Raw genomic sequence first — 10348 nt, forward strand, 5'->3', positions numbered from 1 at the left:
GAATTTAGCCACTAGGAAAGATCATTTTCCTCTTTCGTTTATTGACTAGATGCTTGAGAGGTAAGCCGGTCATAAGTATTATTGTTTTCTTGATGGTTATTCTGATTATTACCAAATATGTATTACACTTGAGGATCAAGAAAATACTACCTTTACTTGTCCTTTTGGAACTTTTGCTTACCGTCATATGCCTTTTGGGTTATTTAATGCACCTGGTATCTTCCAGCGATGCATGCTTAGCATTTTTTTTTTCTGATATGGTAGAAAGGTTTCTTAAGGTGTTTGTTTCGATCCCCACCTATTTGGCAAACATTCGAAAGTAGGAGTCTCCACTTTATTCGTTTAATCAACAGGGATAAGGCCTAATTTGCAATATCATAGATCAACGTACATGCCCATTAACTCATATGTCTAGGGCTGAACCCTAGCCACATGGCTTGCCACTTACGTACATTAATTTATGTCTAGATTCGTTTCATATCAAAGAGATAATCATCAATTAAGAGTCAGGTTTAATTACAATTACTTAAGCTACAAGAAATATATACTCTACAGATATAAATATCAAACTATTTTTCATAAAGAACTACGTTCTTGAGACTTGATCCCATCGATAATTTGGGTACGTAGAAAACCGAAAGGTACAGTCTCATCATTCACTCAATCACCATCACTTTTATCACTACTTTTCTACGTTATTCATATATTTCGTCACTACTTAGTGTTTTGATCATATTTGGTCGAAACAGTGTTTATGGACGACTTCTCCGTTTTTGGTGATTCTTTTGATGAGGGTTTGCACCATTTAGAATTAGTGTTAATTAGGTGCAAGGAAAAGAATCTTGTGTTGAATTGGAAGAAGTGTCATTTTATGGTACAACAGGATATTGTTCTTGGTCATATTGTTTCTAGTGAAGGACTTAAGGTTGATAAGGTCAAGATTGATGTCATTTCTAGTCTTCCACCACCTAAGACTGTGAAAGATATTAGGTCATTCTTAAGTCATGCTAGATTTTATAGACGTTTCATTAAGGACTTTAGTAAGATTTCTCATCCCTTATGCAATTTATTTGGTAAGGACGTCGTTTTTGTCTTTGATGATGATTGTTTAAAAGTTTTTGAGAAGCTTAAGCATTTATTGACTACCGCTCCTATCATACAACCACCTGATTAGAGTGTGCCTTTTGAGTTAATGTGTGACGCATTTGACTATGCAGTTGGGGCTATTTTAGGTCAACGATTTGACAAGTTGCCCCATGTTATTTATTATGCTAGTCAAACTCTTAATGATGCACAGATGAATTACACTACAACTGAAAAAAAGTTGTTAGCTGTTGTGTTCGCTTTAGACAAATTTAGGTCTTATCTCATAGGTTCTAAGGTTGTCGTGTTTACTGATCATTCGACTTTGAAGTATCTCATTACTAAGAAGGATGTTAAAGCGCGTCTGATTCGTTGGGTACTCTTGTTGCAAGAGTTTGATATAGAGATTAGGGATAAGAAGGGTATGGAGAACGTGGTAGCTGACCACTTGTCTAGACTTATAGTAGAGTCTTCTACTGATATTTTGCCTGTGAATGAGTCTTTCCCTGATAAGCAACTTTTTTCTATATCCGGTCGCCTTGGTATCGCGGATATTGTTAAATATCTTGTAACAAAATAGTTTCCATCTCATTGGAGACAACAAGATAAATCTAAGTTTCTTCTTTGAGGTTAGGAATTTTTTCTGTGATGATCCATACTTGTTTAAGTCATGCCCTGATCAAATTGTTAGGAGATGTGTTCCTGAGAGTGAGTTTCATAGTATTCTCTCTTTTTTCCATGACAATGGATGTGGTGGTCACTTTGGTTCTAAAAAGACGATTCTGAAGGTTTTGCAGTGTGGTTTTTATTGGCCTACTCTCTTTAGGGATGCACATGAGTTTTGTTTGAGTTGTGTTAGATGCCAGTGTACAGGTAATATTTTCCATAAGAACATGATGCCTCTTTCCCCTATTTTAGTTGTGGAGCTTTTTGATGTGTGGGGTATAGACTTCATGGGTCCTTTTCCTCCTTCCTTTGGTTATCTTTATATCCTTGTCGCCATAGACTATGTTTCTAAGTGGGTTAAGGCGGTGCCATGTAAAATGAATGATCATAAAGTCATAGTCAATTTTTTAAAAAATAATATATTTTATTGTTTTGGTACTCCTCGTGAGATTATAAGTGATAATTGTAATGCCCCAAAACCACTATATCGATCCTAGCTAACCAGGCCAAGATATAATGAGTCGGAGAACCCATCTACTTAACCATCTCGACAAGTGCTAGAGCTGTCAAGTAATACAAAATGAAACCATTACAATAAGTCAAATACCGGTGATAACTAGCAAATATAAAACAAAAACAAAGTGTCCAAGTTCTAACCCGAATAATATCCCAACTTCTCTCTCCACGTGGTCAAGAATCAAACACCTGCAAAAATCTGTAAGGGCGTAAAAACCACGCGCCCAACAAGTATCACCTACAAACTAATCTTTTACCTCCAAATAAAAAGAGTTACCCAACATAGTATAATGAAACTTTTATATTTCATAGCACTTCACATAACCGACAAACCTAACATCCAGTTAAAACAAATCAGCAAGCCAACCATATTCCATATTCTTAAACATGACATATATTACCAAATATTTAGCGGGTAATTACTACTATGTAAATATATTCGTATCAAACATAATAATCCAGCCATCAATAACAACAGATAACATAGCCACAAACACAACAAACTAATCAAAGTCGGAATCCAACATAACCACTCGACAACTCAAACTCAACAATCAAGCATCACATAATAATTAACTTAGTCATGCATTCAACTTATTATGATTTGAATATTAATAGTATCAATTTTTAATTCAAAACAACAATCACTAACAAGATACTAAAATAATCAAACACCATGTTCAGGAGTAATTTCAAAACCACCATACTTATACTTATTATCAATTTATTTGAAATAAAAAAGAAAAGCATGTAGATGTACTTGCCTTCTCGCCGATAAGGAAACGAATCCAAGTAAAATGATTCTCCAAGTATATGAATACCAATCTTTGGTTGGCTTACCTTGCTCTTCCACCAATTATCGTTTCTACTTCCCTTTATCATCAATTTCTCCCCATTGAAAAACTGTAACGTCTCCCTACAAATCACCTCTGAAGCCATATATTATCGGAAAGCTCTTTCAATCTAGTTTCCAACGGTCCCAACGGCGTCTAAACCCAATCTCTATAGAGACAGATACACCTGTTTTGGTGAAAGGTGTCACAGTTGCTCCAAAACCGATTTCTCAAACATTTCTTCTTCTTGGGTGTTGATATACCATAGATATTATAAGCAAACAACAATGAATTTCGGGTATTTGAGGTTCCCATCATATTCTCCATGTGTAAGTTGTGATTTCCAGCCAAAAAGGAGATAAGGATGAAGAGATTTCGACAGTCGGTGCTGTTTTTCCCTGATTTATCTCGAACCGTATAGTGGGCTCTCTTCATGGATCTAAAAAAAATGGGTTGGCAAAGCCCAGACCCAAAACAATATGGGGTTTTACAATAATGGTACTCATTTTACACACCGAGCATTTGAATCTTTAATGAAAAAGTACTCTATTACTCATAAGCTTGCTACCCTATACCATCCTCAAAATTAGAGGCCAAGTTGAAGTATCTAATAGGGAAATTAAGCGGATTTTAGAAAAGACTGTACGACCTGACCATAAGGATTGGTCTCAATGTCTTAATGATTCTCTTTGGGCTTATAGAACTGCTTATAAGACTCCTATTGGCATGTCTCCTTATAGGCTTGTGTTTGGGAAGACATGTCATTTGCATGTACAATTGGAACATCGTGCTTTTTTGGCCATTAAAACTTTGAACTTTGATATGCGTAGGGTAGGTTCAAAATGTAAACTTCAGTTGAATGAGTTAGCTGAGTTAAGGAATGAGGCATATGAGAATGCCAAGATTTACAAAGAACGAACTAAGATTTTTCATGATAAATCTATTCTCCACAAGTCCTTTGAACCTAATAAAAATGTCTTGCTATATAATTCTCGTTTGCGTCTTTTTCCTGGTAAGTTACGTTCTTGGTGGACTGGTCCTTTCATTGTTGAAACTGTTTTTCCTCATGGTGCTGTTGAGATAGAGGATCCTACAGATGGTCATGTGTTTAAGGTAAATGGTCAACGTTTGAAACCATACCTTGATGGTTTGGCCGGTCAGGATGTGGGAAAAGTGGATCTTATTGATCATATTTATCATGAGTGATTGATTATGCTTATTATACTTTAGTAATTTATGTTTTATTGTTTTTCATCTCTTTTTAGGTTTTGTTTATTTCAATTCCTTTTGTTAGAGTCGCTTCGCATTGTTTCCATGTATTTCTTTTAAGCCCCTAGTCTACTTTAGCTAGACATAGCGCTAATCCAAGAATGGGGTGTGTGAAGCAAACGTCCGCTAGAGACGTTAACTGTAGCGCTTATGGGTGGCAACCCATGTTTTTTGTTTATTTGAGTCTATTGTGCACATATCTAATGCATTTCACTTTAGTACCCTTTCTCCGTCTTTTTGGAGGCGTGTAACTCTATGGAATGAGATACGTGACACATTTTAGTCGTTTTAGTAATTTGATTCCTTATATATATTATCACTGTTATATCTTTGGTAGGGTATTAATTTCTACAGGTAACTCGAGCTTTATTTTTCGTTCATGGAGCTATTGGTAACATTTTTCCTTTATCTTTATTTGTCTATGTTGTTATCTTTTTCTTTTGAGCATATATGTTAACATTGAGGACAATCAATGTCTAAAATAAGTTTAGGGGTGGGAACAAAATGTTTTGTTTAGCGAAAAATAATAATTATTTATACTATGCACTAAGTGATAGTGGTATTGTTTCCTTTTCTATGATGATTATAGTCTAGAAGTCTCATTTAGCATTAGAATTAAGAGTAGTTTTTAGAAACTTAGGTTAATATATAGGTAATAGTCATTGCATCTTTTCATAAATATCTTGCATGAACATCATGAATGTACTTGGCAGTATTTTTCTGAGACCTAGGTTAAAGTGCTTAATTTTACATATCCTGTGAGAATCTAGCCTAAAAGCCTCATATGAGTTAATATCTGAGTGATGACACAAGGGAGAAGTTAATTCCGAGTAGAAAAATCACACGTCCACTTGCTTGATCACCATACCATATCCTAATTGAGAATTTAGGCCCTCTTTGGACCGATATAGCAAGAAATTCCAACCTAAAGAATTATTTTTTCCGCTAGTCGCTTTACTGAGCCTTTCATTAGCCTTTTCATAAATTGCAAATTCCTTACCCTATATAAAAGAAAAAAAATCAGCCTACCTATCTTGAATGAGTCTGAGAAATATGATGAATTGAAGAAAAGAAAAGAGAAAGACCTGTGGAACACCAAGAATTTGTTAGTTGCTTCAAAAAGAACAATAAAAAAAAGAAAAGAAAGTTTCCATCCAAAGAAAAGAAAAATAAATAGAAATAAAATAAAAAGTTAGAACTAAAAAAAAAATAGAATCAAAGGAGTCAAAAGCCAAAGCAAAAGGGCTAAAGATAAAAACAAAGTAAGAACAAGGCTTTCTCTAGTTACATATTTTGAAGACCTTATTTTCTCAAACTTCTCTATTTTGTTTATCCATTCCATTTATTCTTAAACCATCACCTAAGCCATACATAACACCTAATAAAGACCTTTAACTCAATTAAGACTAGGTTGGTGTGATAGTAAGTGGCAGATGTGTTTGATCGACCTCGGCTCCTTTGGATGTCATTGAGATTGAGAGGAAAAGTGTGCCAACTGTACACTGGAGTGAGTGAAACCTGAGTGAGAAAATCAGAGTATTTTTGTCTTGACACATTTGTGAGGACCTACTTAGGGACGCTATTCCAAAAGCTTCATAAATGGACCTGCCATTGCATTTCATAGTATAGTTCATTGCATGTATGTTTATTTTTAAATGATTTGATTATTATGCATGTATTAATTTAGGTTTTAAAATGAGTATTCTTTATTCCTTGCTAGTGAGATATATAAACACATGAGATTAATTTAAGGAAACATTGATGTTATTTCTTAGTCGTTGTAGTACAGATGAAGTTTGTGAGTATCTTCTTTGAAAACTCTCAAGAGACTAAACTCATCCACTAGGGTAAACCTAGGGGGTTTAAAAGGCTTGTTACACATGCTAAGTGTAATCGTGATTCCTATGAAAGTGAGTTAGGATTTTTATTTTTGTTATTAGTTTAGAGTTAGTTTGGTCGAGGACTAGCAAAAGGTAAGTTTATGGGTATTTGATAAGCACATAAATGCTACACATTTATGCCCATATTTATGTTATATTGTCTAGTTAATTAGTACAAGTTCATTTGATTAGTCCTATTTCATTGGTCTTATAGGAATCGACGAATCTTAATTTAAAAATTTGAGACTGAGGGTTTTAAAAGGATTATTAAATTCTCATGGGTTTATCACAGGAAAAATGCTCGATACGAGTCTAGAAATAATATGCTAAGGACCTAAAAGGACCCTAGAAGTTTCAAGGTCAGAAGTCAAAGTCGAGGCCAAGGCCCAATAAGTATGTTCGTGGAGCGACTGCGCCCTCTTCGGAATTTGTCAGAATTACTGTGTTTTTACAGAATACTTCGCAGCTTCCTTCCACCGCTTGAACTCAATTTGGATAGTTCCAAAAGGGATTAAAACACGGAAAGGAAGCTTTCTAAAGTAGTTCCAAGGCTTGTATGCCTTAATCCATCCCTATATAAACAAAGGAAGTAGAGCTCTCTCTCTCTCTCTCTCTCTCTCTCTCTCTCTCTCTCTCTCTCTCTCTCTCTCTCTCTCTCTCTCTCTCTCTCTCTCTCTCTCTCTCTTTTCATCACAAAATCACAAGGTCTAGAGAAAAAACTGCTGGAGAAGAAGAATAAGAAGTTCTGGAGAAGAAGCCACCACAAAGGATGACAGTTTTGTCACTGATTTCTCTTCTTAACTGTTTTACTTCTATCACCATGTTTATGAGTAGTTAAATAATAAGCTAAGGCTTAGAGGAAGCCCTAGACTTGTGTAGGATTTTCTTTTTTACTATTTACTGTTCTCGACTTGATTTTTAATGATTAGCTTGATTAATTTCACTGGTTTAGTAGCACTACTTTCATGGATTATATCTCTCATGATGACCTTCATGTATTAACTAGTCCATAGTTAAATTAATTGTTTGTTATAATCAAAGCCTTGCCTTTACTTTTAATATAAACCTGTGAAGAGTTGTGCTGCAAGAAGACGGTTCTTGCTAGGGGTTTATACATACGTGCTGAAAATTCAAGCAACCTAATGCATAGATTGATATAAGAGATACACGATCATATCTACGAGCAAGTTAGGGTTACCTTTCCCTCATGCTACTCGTACAATAAAAGAGAACTTTAAATTAGTTAATTAAGGGAACCTACAGTGGTCTAGGGTGGAATTAAATGCCTTAGTGTTTCCACCGTTCATAGTTAATTCAAGTTTCATTGTTTTCAAATTATAATTAAATTAGTTAGTAGTTAAACATCTTTCAAATCAACAACCATCATATTCGGATTAGGTTAAGTAGTATTTTAGATTTCAATTATTCCAAGATAGCAATCCCTATGGGTTCGACCTTGTTCTCGCACACCTACTACAATAGACCTTGTGCGCTTGTAAGTAATAAGTAATAATTGTATAATAGGAGTTAATTAGCCTATTTATTTAGGTTGGTTAAATCTCTATCAACTGGGCCCAACACAAAAAGCCCTATTACTATATATATAAGGTTTGAGGTTTTACACATTTACAGTTGGAAGGAGGGATAATTACTAAATATAACTACAATGAAAACCGCAAGCTCAAAATAATGAGAGTAGAGAACAGGAAAAAAAAACATGTTAGGAGCTGATTCTATTTATTGCCTGAATGGTTTGATTGTTCTCGTGAAAACTTGAAGCATTGATCTAGTCCAAAGCATGAAATATTGGATTGGTGAAAAATGATTGGTGATCTATGGAGTTGTAGATTGCGCCTCTACTTGTGAAACACTAATATTTCATGGCTAATTTAGGAGTTTGTTGTCTATTTAAGCTTCTGTCTATTGTTATGGTAAAGGATTATGCAAGTATGCTTATAAGAGTAGAATAATAGATGTAAAAATAGTGTTTATATCATGTTTATCAAAATAGTAAACTCTCTAAATCATGTGATAGAAGGGAGTAATCATGTTCGGTCTACTCTTGTTCTTTACATACTTAATAGTAAATCTAGACTAAGCTAACTATTCACTAATGAGAGTAATCTTAGAATATGAAAACAGTAAATTATTATGCTAAAATAGTGATTTAAATTATGCTATAAAGATAATAGAGAGGGGTAATCCACCACGCGATTCGATTGGCTATTAGCTTAGTTATTGAATCAATTGTTTGATTCCTAGCAAAACCTATGATTATCTCTAACCATAGTTTTGCTAGCAATAGAGATAGCACCCCCACAAATCTCTTTGGTAGGGTTTCTAATCTCCAGTTCATCATTATGAGGTTTATCTCTAAACCACACAACAATGAACTTGAAACGCATATTTAAACAATAACTAATTAACTAGCAATCATCCTCACGTGGCCTCATAAACCCATCTATTTGAAGGTTTAGCCTTGTGTCATTAGATTTTCTATATTAAAACAATAAATTAAAGACATAATGTAAAGAAGAAATTATTTATTTGAAGAAACTAAAGCTTGTATTGAAAGGTTTAATAGAGGCTAGAATATATAAACTCTAATTACTTAACCCTAAAATAATCTAAACTATACTAAACTAAAGAAAATGGGGGCTAAGAGAGAGAGCTTAAGTTTTGCCTTAATCCTCTTTATATAGGAGAGGATTAGGTTTACATTTTCATGCATAGGCCTGGAGGTTAGACTTTGGGCCTCTAATGTGAGCCCAAAGTCCATTAGGTTAAGTATAAAAGAGCCAATGCTGCTGGAAAATACTCCAGTGCCTTTTTTTGTCTGCTTTTACAGCTCTGATTGGGCCAAAGCTGGGTCCATTGGAAAGTTTGTTTTGAGCCGGTCGTTTTGACATAAAGTAGGCCCAATTCCGAGGTTCAAGTCTAAAGATACGTTCTTTTGAAGTTTTGATGGTTTTTTGTCATTTTTCTAATTGAATTGACTTTGACTTCTCAGCTTTGACTGGGCTTGAAAAGGCTTTTTCTTCTTGATTCTTGGGCTTTAAACATAGAACTCTTCTAGTAGTCATCTTGACTCATTTTCCATGCAAAATGGCGTCTTTAAACACATAAATAGCTTCAAGACCTGAAATATATAAAAACACGTAAACATTACTAACTCTAATTTATTATAAACATAATTGGCCTAAATGTAATACTATTAAGGGGTTAAAACTACAGTTTTGGGTGCTTATCATATGCCAAAGTTAATGCATGTGCAACCCTGGCCATTGGCTATCAATCACGTGATCCTGTAGTTGTCACCATGTCTTTCATCTTTCAGAGCGTTGAGCGTATGTTACGCTATTTACAATAGCCTTAACATTCTTTCTTTTAAAAAGCTTATGGTGGATTACTGAACTTGATTTTTGCATTACTTACTTATTTTATTATTTTGTAATTCAAAGTGAATTTAAATTACAAAACTACAAGACCATCTCTCTTTTGGTATTTCTCTTCTTAAAATCCAAATCTCTTTCATTACTTTTCTCTTCTATATCTTGCATTAGTTGTTACGGATAATGTTAGGGTGTAAACAAAACAACCCCGAAAATAAATAGGATCATGGAAGCAATGTAACAAGAACGTTACAAGAGAATTTAAATGAATGTGACGAAATTATGACAACAACAAAAATTTACGATGTTGGCAATTTGCCTACGTCCTCAAGAGCACACCAGTTTCTCTTATTAAAGATGATAAGTCCTTACAAAGCTCTCTATCTCTTACTCTTTAAGTTTTTGTTTCCTTAATGAAACCAAAACACAAAATTACTCAAGACTACTAATTCTTTCTCTCCAAATCGTATATCTAAATAATGAACAAAGCACTCATTTATATGCCTGTTTTTGTTTTTCTAAAAATCAAACATATAAAAACTAAATAAAATAAAAACATAAACATATATTAGTAAGTCTAGGAATCGACTTTAAAAGACCCAAGTTTTTAGACAATACCAACTTTTGAGAGTATAGGCCAAACAAAATTTTCAAACTTAAAAGAGTTTTCCAATTTTGTTTGGGGTGGCATATTTTGGTATTCATTTCA

Source organism: Coptis chinensis, chromosome 5, assembly GCF_015680905.1.
Source record: "Coptis chinensis isolate HL-2020 chromosome 5, ASM1568090v1, whole genome shotgun sequence".
In the NCBI taxonomy this organism is placed as follows: domain Eukaryota; kingdom Viridiplantae; phylum Streptophyta; class Magnoliopsida; order Ranunculales; family Ranunculaceae; genus Coptis; species Coptis chinensis.